The sequence below is a fragment of the Astatotilapia calliptera genome, chromosome 10 (assembly GCF_964374335.1).
Source record: "Astatotilapia calliptera chromosome 10, fAstCal68.1, whole genome shotgun sequence".
NCBI classification, from domain to species: domain Eukaryota; kingdom Metazoa; phylum Chordata; class Actinopteri; order Cichliformes; family Cichlidae; genus Astatotilapia; species Astatotilapia calliptera.
Genome location: NC_137431.1, coordinates 586838 through 597584, shown reverse-complemented (window position 1 = coordinate 597584; position 10747 = coordinate 586838). Strand labels below are relative to the sequence as shown.

The 10747-nt window shown below is 39.2% G+C and overlaps 2 long non-coding RNA genes across 2 annotated transcripts; both read right to left on the bottom strand.

The window, feature by feature from the left end:
- Nucleotides 1-3963: 3963 nt before the first annotated feature.
- Nucleotides 3964-4540, bottom strand: LOC145431333 (uncharacterized). Its single transcript, XR_013911625.1, has 2 exons — nt 4458-4540; nt 3964-4305 (listed from the first exon to the last, which is right to left on the bottom strand). It is a non-coding gene; the product is annotated as an uncharacterized LOC145431333 (long non-coding RNA).
- A 3583-nt stretch (nt 4541-8123) lies between these two features.
- On the bottom strand, nt 8124-9111 carry LOC145431334 (uncharacterized). The gene is made up of 3 exons (XR_013911626.1): nt 9035-9111; nt 8452-8626; nt 8124-8307 (listed from the first exon to the last, which is right to left on the bottom strand). It is a non-coding gene; the product is annotated as an uncharacterized LOC145431334 (long non-coding RNA).
- Between the last annotated feature and the right edge of the window lie 1636 nt (nt 9112-10747).

Sequence of the window (10747 nt, the reverse complement as noted above, 5' to 3'; positions counted from 1 at the left end):
TTTCAGTAGCGATGATTATACTGATCTTGTAATGACTGTAAACAGGGAGCTAAAATTAATAAAAAAATGGATGGACATAAATAAATTATCATTAAATATAAATAAAACTAAAGCAATGTTTTTTGGTAATTTAAAATATAATATAGAATTACCAATTATCATTGAAGGTGTACCAATTGATAATGTGAGTGAAAACAAATTTTTGGGAGTCATAATTGATAACAAAATTTCATGGAAACCCCACGTCAGACACATAAAAACCAAAATTTCTAGAAGCCTCGCAGTTTTGAACAAAGTGAAACAATTCCTTGATAAAGATGCACTTCGTACTCTGTACTGTACTCTGGTTCTTCCATATCTTACATATTGTGTGGAAGTGTGGGGAAACACATATAAAAATACAACTAATCCATTAGTCACAGTACAGAAACGAGCACTGCGTATTATTCACAAGGCTGGTTATCTAGATCATACTCACAAATTCTTTCTTCAGGCAAAGTTACTTAAATTCCAGGATCTGGTTAATTACAATACATCCATAATTTTGTATAAAGCTTTTACTAAACTTTTACCGGCAAATTTACAAACTAGATTTGAAATTCGAGAAAAGGTTTATAATGTGAGAGGATTTGGAGAATTCAAATTACCCAGAACTCGAACAACCCGTAAAGGCTTTTGTGTGTCTGTATGTGGTGTGAGAATCTGGAACAGTCTGAGTTTACAATTGAAACAATGCAAAAATATTCATAGATTTAAATTTCTCTACAAACAGTTGGTCTGGTCACAGTATACTCAATGATGGGTTTTAGTGTGCTCTGTAATGTCTGTCCTCTTACCATTGCTGGTATGGATTCCAAAAAAAAAAAAATAAATAAAGTGTGCGTATGTATGTACATATATGTACTTGTGTGTGTAGATATATATGTATGTATATGTATGTGTGTCTGTTACTTGTAGTTATTACTGCCTGTTACCTGTGGTAATGCAATTTATAATTTATATATTCTGTATTCAGTTATGAAGGCTCTAATTGTTGGTTGCGAGCTGCCGCTTAGATGCTTGTATCTGCCCGGGGCTGTTGATGGGTCTGTATGCAATGATGGGCGTAGCTGCGGGAAGTTTATTGTTTTTTTTTGTTGATGAGTGAGTATAGGGGTGGGATTTAATAAGTTTTCTTCGTCCCACTCCTTTTTCAGGCAAGTTTTGTTTTTTGTTTTGTGTATTTTATGTTCAATATAGGTATTTGTTGTGCCTGAAAATGAATAAATAAATGAAATGAATGAAATTACCGAAAATCGGTGGCATCTGCTGTGGCAAATGGGTGCAAGCCTTTTACCACAAACTTAGTCACTGCTCGGTGGCATTCGTCTATCCTGGCCTGAAAGGCCATGTGGGCCCAGTATTCTTAGTTTTCATGTATTTTTGTATTTTGTTCTTTATTTAGGCCATGCTTCCTGGGTTGATCTGTTACGTTGTTCCTTATGTGTTTTCCCTTCGTGACTCTTACCCCCTGTGTGCCCCTCTGTGTATTTATGAGCCCTCGTCTCTCTTTGTGTTTTATTCTATGTTTTCCCCAGCCCGTTATGTCTGCGTTCTCCCCGTGCTCTCTCTCCTCCTGTTTGAACCTCTGTGTACTTCCTGTTTTACTTTGCCCATCTCCCATCAGTGTTACGTTCACTCCTGCCGTGTCTTGTTATGATTATCAGTGTCACTTGTGTTCCCCGTGTGCATCCACTTCCCCTGATCATCCCTCATGTGTATTTAGTCTCTGTGTTTCATACAGTCTGTGTCGCGTCGTCTGTGTTCCCACCCTCCATGTTTCCATGCCCGGTCTGTTGTATTCATAGCCTTACCTTAGTTCATTCCCAGTTTAGGTTTCTGTTTAGTTATTGCTTTTGAGCTGCCCTTATTCTTGTTTGTTTCTCTTGCGTTACCAGCCACAATAAAAGGCTCGCTTTTGTTTAAAGTTTACTCCCGTGTCACTCGTGTCTGCACCTGAGTCCTCCACGCACTCTCCACACGGTCTGTCACAGCGGACCGTGACACTCTGTCTGTCTCTCTCATCATGGTCACCTAAATGCACAGTAATGGCAGGTTTTGTAATAAGGCAGATCGCGCTAACATAATATGCACTGTTAGTTGATTATTTACCTGCCGCATTAACGGGAGAGGACGTGCAAACGTTACCGCTGCTGCTGGGTTGAGATTCATGAGTCCGGAGAGGAATTAAAAACATGACATTCATTTAAGGTCATCGCGTGTTTTGTGAGCAAATGCTTTTGCATATTCGTAGTGTTTCCTCCCTTAAATGAAATATCTGCTTTGCAAGTATTGCAAGTTGCCCTGTTGTCATCCGTTCTCGTAAAGTATAACCAAACTTTTGAGCGTTTGAGCCGCTTACGCGCCGTGTTTCCTGCCAGGTAAATGACGCTCAGCAACGTGGTGACGTCATTCGGGGCGACTGGAATCAATAAGGGAATCGTTTACAAAAATGGCAAACAATTCCAAGGAACTGAAACGGTGGGAACCGGTTCTCAACAAGAACCGGTTTTCGATACCCATCCCTAGCACAAAGACACAGGCTGCACATGCAGTTAAAAATCACAGCTTGTCAGTTTTTGTGGCTCTTTAATAACATAGGACATATGTCATTAGAAAGATCAAAAGCTCCTAAAAAACTGCATTTGTCTAACGAATAACCTGTTTGGTTTAAAAATGTGAAGTTTATGATTTCTGTATACTAATATAATTCAATTCAGTTTTAGTTATACAGCACCAAATCACAACAACAGGAGCCTCAAGGCGCTTTATATATATCAGATAACCAGTGTAAAGCAGCAAACGTAAAACGGCAGGTACAAAAATGACTATAAAGCAAATAAGGACAAAGACATGAGCAGATAAATGCAGTGACCTTCCCTCACTGAGATACATACAGCAGTCACATTCATTTAAAGCAGAGTTGGGAAAAGGCCAGGCACTTAATTAACTCTCCTCACAGAGAACAGAAGTGGCACTAATCTAAAAATAGATAAGGTTCAGTTAGCTAAATTATATATACCTGAAGCTCCATCTAGGTATCCCCTCCTCCTACATCCTGCAGTATGTATCTGAGCAGCAACACAAGCACACACTGAAGGTAAGTGTGACTGCACTCAGCTTAAACATTAGATGTGAAGGAGGATAAACACCACTTTTCATAAAACAAACAGGAAAATGTGGCTTTCAAGAAAGAACTAATTTTATATTATATGGTAAAAAGTTCACACTATTTAACCTTGGAAAAGTTTTAGTAACGGGCAGCATTACTAGATTCAAGTCCAAAATCGAATCTATTTTTACAATTAATAATTTTTGGCCAGAAATTGCAGTCTTGAGAAATTAAAGAGTGTAGTAGGCATCGGCATTGTCCACATATGCTGCAGTTTATTGAGGATTACGTAAATTCATTAAATTCAATTCAATTTTAATTATATAGCGCCGAATCACAACAAAAGTCGCCTCAAGGCGCTTCATGCATGCATTAAAGACTCTAGTGTGGGCTTCTGCAAGACTGCTAACCATTAGACTTATAAATGATGACTCTGTTCCTGGTTAATGCTCAATATCTGACTTTGTGTAGCTGTGTGTAGCTAATGTGTCCAGTCTATACACTGTTAGACATTTTATTGTATTTTTACAGTAACTTACTGGCAACACTATTGCCAGTAAGTTACTGTAATTACTGATCTACAGTATCTTTACCGTTGTGATGTTTTACAGTTCAACCACTTTACTGTAAACGTGGTTTACAGTTAGAAAGACTTACCGTGATTAAGTTTTATAGTATCACTGTACTGCAAATGTGGTTTATGGTATAACACTGTAATTGTGTTTTACAGCAAATAAAAATAATGTTAACATTCATATTCAATATAAGAACATTTACAAAAAACAATATAATTCAATAAAGTAGTCTCAGAATAGTGAATTAAACCAACATTTATTGTTGATATTTTTTTAACAAGAAAAACATTTTTCAACTGAATAAAAACAATGTCAATAACCAAAATAAATAGAAGCGTACATGAAAACTACACAGTCCTTCACCTTTCTGTCTGATTTTTTTAAGGAAAACAGTTTTTCATTCCACTAAAAACAGGACAAACCCACCAGCATGAACATTAAATAAACTATTACAATTGTAAAACAAAAATCATTTACAAAATGTAATAATTATCAGTGGGTCCCAGGAAATAGAATGTGACATGGGATTTAGATTTCCGTTACCAGGATGGTCGGGTTCAGCGTAGTCTTTATCACCACCTGTCAAAGACACATCATCAATATTCATGTTTGCTCAGGTTATTCACTTGTTCACATCTGTCTGAGATCATTCATACTGTTGTATGGATGTGTGTACAGTATGTATATAATTATCAGCTATGTAAAAGATATTATCATCTCTGTATTCTTACCTAGTTGGAAGTCCTCCATTCAAACTCAGAGAGCCACTGGAGGAAGGTGGTGATCCGAGGGCTGATGCTTGTAACCTTCGGTTCTCCTGTCCTCAACGACTGGACAGTTATGGGACCATGGGTGGTGCCACTCCCCTGCCGCCCGTCTCTTCCATCAAAATGACCTACCTACCTTTTCCCTTTCTGCGTAGGAAACGCTTCAGGAAACGGGGTAGAAGGAGTGGTGCCCGCATTCGCGTCAAGGCTTATATTAGAGCCATGGCTATGGATTACCCTTCTACAAGTCGTGAGCTGTCACGATTTATCTTCTACTCCAGGAGCCGCCTTGCGGCGAAATTGTTAAGTCATCGTTGGATATGCCCTGTTGGCCCTCAAACCTATCCTACCTGTCCAGTGGCTTATCACTCTGCTCGGTCTTGGATTACACCGCCTGGCCGTGGTGTTCAACACAGCAATCTCAACACCCTGCGACGGGCTACCGCTAATGACCTAGCTCCTCGGACTCGGATTGCTTTATTTAATGTTAGGTCTCTTTCAAATAAGGCCTTTCTCTTAAATGACTTTTTCCTCACCACGGGACTGGATGTTCTATTTCTGACGGAGACATGGACTTCTCCGGGTGAGTTTATCCCCTTTTCTGAGCTTCTCCCTCCTGACTATGCCTTCTTTAGCTCACCAAGGCTCACTGGTAGAGGTGGTGGCTTAGCCTCGGTTTTTAAAAACAAACACGAAGCACGACTGCTACCCTCCCCAACCTATTCTAGCTTTGAAGCTCAGTTATTGGAATTGACTGGCCCTCGGACTACTCTGTGTGTTGTGGTTTATCGTCCGCCTAAATACCACAAGATGTTTATTTCTGAATTTGCTGACTTCTTGGGATCCATTCTTTTTAAATATGGTTCTGTTATTATTTCTGGTGATTTTAACATTCATGTCTGTTGTATGGATGACCAATTGGCTAACGATTTTCTAGCACTAACTGCTTCTTTTAATCTTACCCAGTGGGTGAATGAGCCTACCCATGTTAAGGGCCACACCCTTGATTTGGTTTTTTCATATGATGTGGATATATGTATTAAGGAAATTAGAAACACTGGACTTTCCGACCATTCTCCGGTTATCTTCGATCTTGACCTTGGCAACACCGGATCACGCTTTGAGGCTCCTCTTTGCCCTACGCGTACTGTGAATGCTGATACTCTGTTGAAATTTTCTAATTCTTTTGTGAACTTTTCATTTACTACGTCAGATTGTCTTACTCCACATACGCTTGAGAATTTCGCCAATACTCTATTAACTACATGTTCCTCTATCCTTGACATTGTAGCACCGATCAAAATGAAACGCCCCAGAACCTACTCACAATGTTGGTTAAATGATTCTGTTCGCGCCTTGCGACGTATGTGTCGACGGGATGAGAGGAGGTGGAGGAAAGATAATCTCCAGTCATCATATGACATTTTATGCATTAGCCGCTCGAAGTTTCAATCAGCTGCCAGAACGGCTAAAGCAGCTTTCCTATCTAAAATTATCACCACCAATGGAAACAACCCTCGAATTTTATTCAAAATTTTCAACTCTGTGGTCAACCCCTGCCCCTCTATGCCTCTGCCGTGCTCCCCGGGCCTTTGTGAAAAATTTTCAAGTTATTTTTTGGATAAAGTCGCATCTCTTAAATCTACCCTTCCTTTGGTGACCGACCGTATGCCCACCCCTGATTGTTCTACTACTTTTTGTCAATTTGAACCTGTTTCTCTCTCTACTCTGAAGCATCTAATTGAAAAACTGAACAATACTAATTTTGTACATGATGTTCTTCCATCCCGTATAGTCAAGGATTGTTTTAGTGCAATTGGACCTTGTTTATTGTCCATATTGAACTCCTCCTTGCTGTCCGGCTATGTACCATCAGCTCTTAAACATGCTATAATCCAACCTGTTCTTAAAAAAAGTAACCTCGATCAAAATGATTATGCCAATTATAGGCCGATTTCCAAACTTCCCTTCGTGGCTAAAATTCTTGAGAAGGTAGTTCTGCTTCAACTTCAGACCTACCTGGATGAGAATAACATTAATGATAAATATCAATCGGCCTTTAAACAACACCACAGCACTGAATCAGCACTGCTCCGAGTTTTTAATGACCTTTTACTAATGGCTGACAATGGACGCCCCTCTGTCCTAGTGCTATTGGATCTTTCATCGGCATTTGACATGGTTGACCATAACATACTATTGGCGAGACTAGAGCACACTGTAGGCATCAAGGGCGCTGCCTTGGATTGGTTTAAATCTTACCTCTCCGATCGGCTCTCTTCGGTTCACTTGGCCACCTCCTCCTCCTCCGCTGTACCTGTTTGCTGTGGTGTCCCCCAGGGATCTGTGTTAGGCCCTACCCTGTTCTCACTGTATATGCTTCCTTTAAGTGTCATTTTTGAGAAACACCACATTGCCTTTCACTATTATGCCGATGACATCCAGATCTATTTTGAGCTGAATGATGATCTAGCGATGTCCGTGAGTAACTTTCGAGAGTGCATGTGTGAGGTCAAGCAATGGCTTCTGGCAAATTTTCTTATCCTTAACGATAAGAAAACTGAAATTATGATCTTTGGCAGTGACGCTCTTCGTGCCAAACTTCATGATGCTTTTGGATTTCTCACTAGTTCTTTCCCTGACACTGTTAGGAATTTGGGTGTGCTACTTGACAGCTCATTTAAACTTGATAAACAAGTGTCTGCTGTCGTCAGATCCAGTTTCTACCAACTTCGCCTTATTTCCAAGGCCAAACACTACATCCCGCACAATGACCTGGAAAAGCTCATCCATGCCTTTGTAACGTCAAGACTAGATTACTGTAATTCACTTTATTATGGTCTCCACTCTTCCCTTTTACATAGATTACAGACAGTCCAGAATGCCGCTGCACGCATTCTAACTAAAACTAAGAAGTTTGCTCACATCACTCCCGTCCTTGCTGATCTGCACTGGTTGCCTGTGAAATTTCGTATTCAATTCAAAATTCTGTTGTTTACTTTTAAAATTACTAATAACACAGGGCCAAGTTATCTTAAGGAACTCTTAAATTCATATCTTCCTACGAGGGCCTTAAGATCTTCCTCACAGTTATTGTTGGTTCAGCCCAGATCTCGCTTGAAGTCTAGAGGTGATCGAGCGTTTGCTCTAGCTGCACCTGAGCTGTGGAATAATCTCCCGATTGGCATCCGGGCGTCTGACTCTATTCAATCTTTTAAATCACGGCTTAAAACATATCTGTTTGAACTTGCTTTTTCTACTAGTTAAATTCTCGCCTCGCTTCTTGTGAGTTATTCTATTAATGTGTCTGGTTGTTTTGCGTTGTCCTGCGCTGTCAATGTTTTCTATCACTGTGTTTGATGGTACAGCTTTACTCTGCTATAGCTGTGTGCTATAGTTTATTCTTATTAGTGGTCTTTACCTGTGAACATAATCTCACACTTATATGACTCTGACGTTATAGTGCTAATTATTTTATTATTTTATTGTTGCGTTGTCTATGTTCTCTATCACTGTGTATGATGGTACAGTTCTCTTTGCTACAGCTGTGTGCTATAGATTATTCCTATTAGTGGTTTTTACCTGTGAACATAATCCCACACTTATATGACTCCGATGTTTTAGTGTAAATCATTTTATTGTTTTATTGTTTTATGTAAAGCACTTTGGCATGCCCCTGGCTTTTAATGTGCTCTATAAATAAAGATTGTTGTTGTTGTTGTTGTTCCTCTTTACGACACGACCTGTCTTGCGGCTTGTACCAAGTTTTGCAGGGCATTTTGTTCCCATGTCTGGATTGATCCTCACAAAGAACCTTTTAACGGAAAAAAGGCTGCTTTAATTTCAAAATTAAAACATACATTACAGCAATCACCTATATGTTTCTGCAACTGTAGTCAAGCTATCACATATATTTCATTCTTAAATGCTGTAAGCTTTAATGGTGTAAAGTATTTACCTCTGTATCATCTCCAGTGTGATGGACGCTGACTCCTGATACTCAAGGTTGAAAACGTAGTATGACGCAAAGAAGACAGCAAGGGTGCTGGCAAAGTCATGCATCTGCTCAGGCTCATAAAATACCTTGCCCTCCAAACTGATCATCCAGCGGCTTGCAGACATGAAATTATTCCCTAAAAACAGACAAGAGTCCAATAAGACAATGTGCTCACCCTTACAAATAAGGTTTCCACAAGAATACTGGATAGCAGGCCTCACACTGTACAAAAATAGAATCCACACGGTTTGCTGCTATTTCTCTTATTATTTATTATGTAATGAAAATTATGATCAATTACAGGAAAAAACTGCCTAATGTTTTGGCATTTTGGCCTGTGCTGAAATGTTAGGCTGTTTTTTCCTGTTGGTCATTGTGTATAATAAATAATAAGAGAAACAGCAGCAAACTGTGTGTATTCTATTTTTATACAATATAAAACAGACAAACCCCTGTTAAGTAAGTTGTTGTGGGTACAAATACCACAATAATTACATAGATTTTTTACAAAAATATTACAAGAGGATTGAAACTATTTACTTACCAAGCGCTATTACCCTTGGTGTGATGAGTAAGGTCATCTCTCTCTCAACAGACATCTTGGTGGAAAAAGCCTTTAAAACACAAAAGGAACTGATTTGAATGATGATACCCAAAATCATTGAAATATTTTTCCTTTGTTTATGTTGACAGTATCAGACAGAAAGTTTTTTGCCACACTCCTTAACCTCACATGGTTTACTGAGACTATCATTCCCTGAGTATTTAAACTGTGTGATCGACCTGTTTAGTTGTGCATAAGTGAAATGCTTTTCCTGTTTCACTAAATGACTGATGTACAATGCCAAGTCATTAGAGACTACACCTTCAAATAAATCATGACCCAAACATGGGGGAAGCCCAGTGCAGACATGAAAATATTTCAGAGAATTGAAAGGTGAGTCAAACTTTACCCCCTGTACCATGTCTTGGTCAGTGGTGGATAGCTGTTGTACACTCTCCTTGTGACCAGTGATGGTTCTTTTTGGACCAAGCTTTAGTGGTGTCTTTTCAAAGTCTGTCCTTTCAATCAAGCAGTATCTACAAAAATGCGTACTACAACTGAAGTTTTCAGTGAAACCACCTAAGCAGTGTGAACCAAGATTATCTCCACAAATGGAAATCAAGGCCGCTTTGAGGGTATTTCCATCATCTGTCTCAATCACTGTATCTTCTAGATCTTTAAGGTCTGTGATAATACTTGAGAAAACTTTCTCCTGACCAAATGTCTTGAAGTCCCTTTCTCTGCACAGCATCACCAACTGCATGGGATCAACTGAAGAGCGATTGTGTGGCTGGACCTCACCTAGACTCATGTAAACCCCCAAAACTTTATGTTTTTTCTTCCCTGACCCAAGAGGATTCACAACCTCAAATCCATCCTGGTAAAGGATGATGGACAATGAAGAAGGATTGTCTTTTAACAGAGCATTTTCTTTTACATTTCTTCCATCTGCCACATCCTCTACAACCATGTTGGAAGAGGTATGATCTTTGGATTGGTGATATTGCTCTTTAACACTTGACTGTCTAAGGAGGGATTTTAATGTCTCTTTGATGGAAATGTACTGGCAAAAGCATTCCTTTCCAGCAGCATCACTTCCCAGATAAATCTGGGTGGGTTCAACATAGTCAAAATACTGCTTGTAAAATGTTCTCCTTGTTTTGTCAGATCTGAGTATTCCTTTGTTGTATATTGTGAAGACATCCTCTTTAGAGAGATTTTGAATAATCATTTCTATCTCAGTTTGTGGTATGTCTAGCTCAGAAAGCTTGCCCTTCAACCTGTCAAAAACATCTGACATAGAAGTGCTATGGACATGCTGAAATCCATCAAGAATACACTGTATTGTGCTCGCTGGCAACAGCATCTTGGCTTGCATTTTCAGGTAGAAAAGAGCCAAATTATGTAAAAATGTCTCTTGTTGAGAGAGAAAGCAATCTACAGTGTTTGCATGGCATTAAAGATAAAGATGTAGCAGAGGCAGCAGCGTACTAGATGGTGATGGAGGAAGTGAGGAGGAGTAAAACTGCACCATCACTGACTTGGGTTCAGATCTTGTACTTTTCTCATGGTCTCCCCTCATACATAGAAAGGTCTATTTTTGTAATTTTGCCTACATCTTCACATTAAATCAAAAAGTCAAGGTGAGATTAAAGTACACACTTTGTTTTTATTTTGTTCAGCACTTTTGCAATCACAATTATGATCCGAATG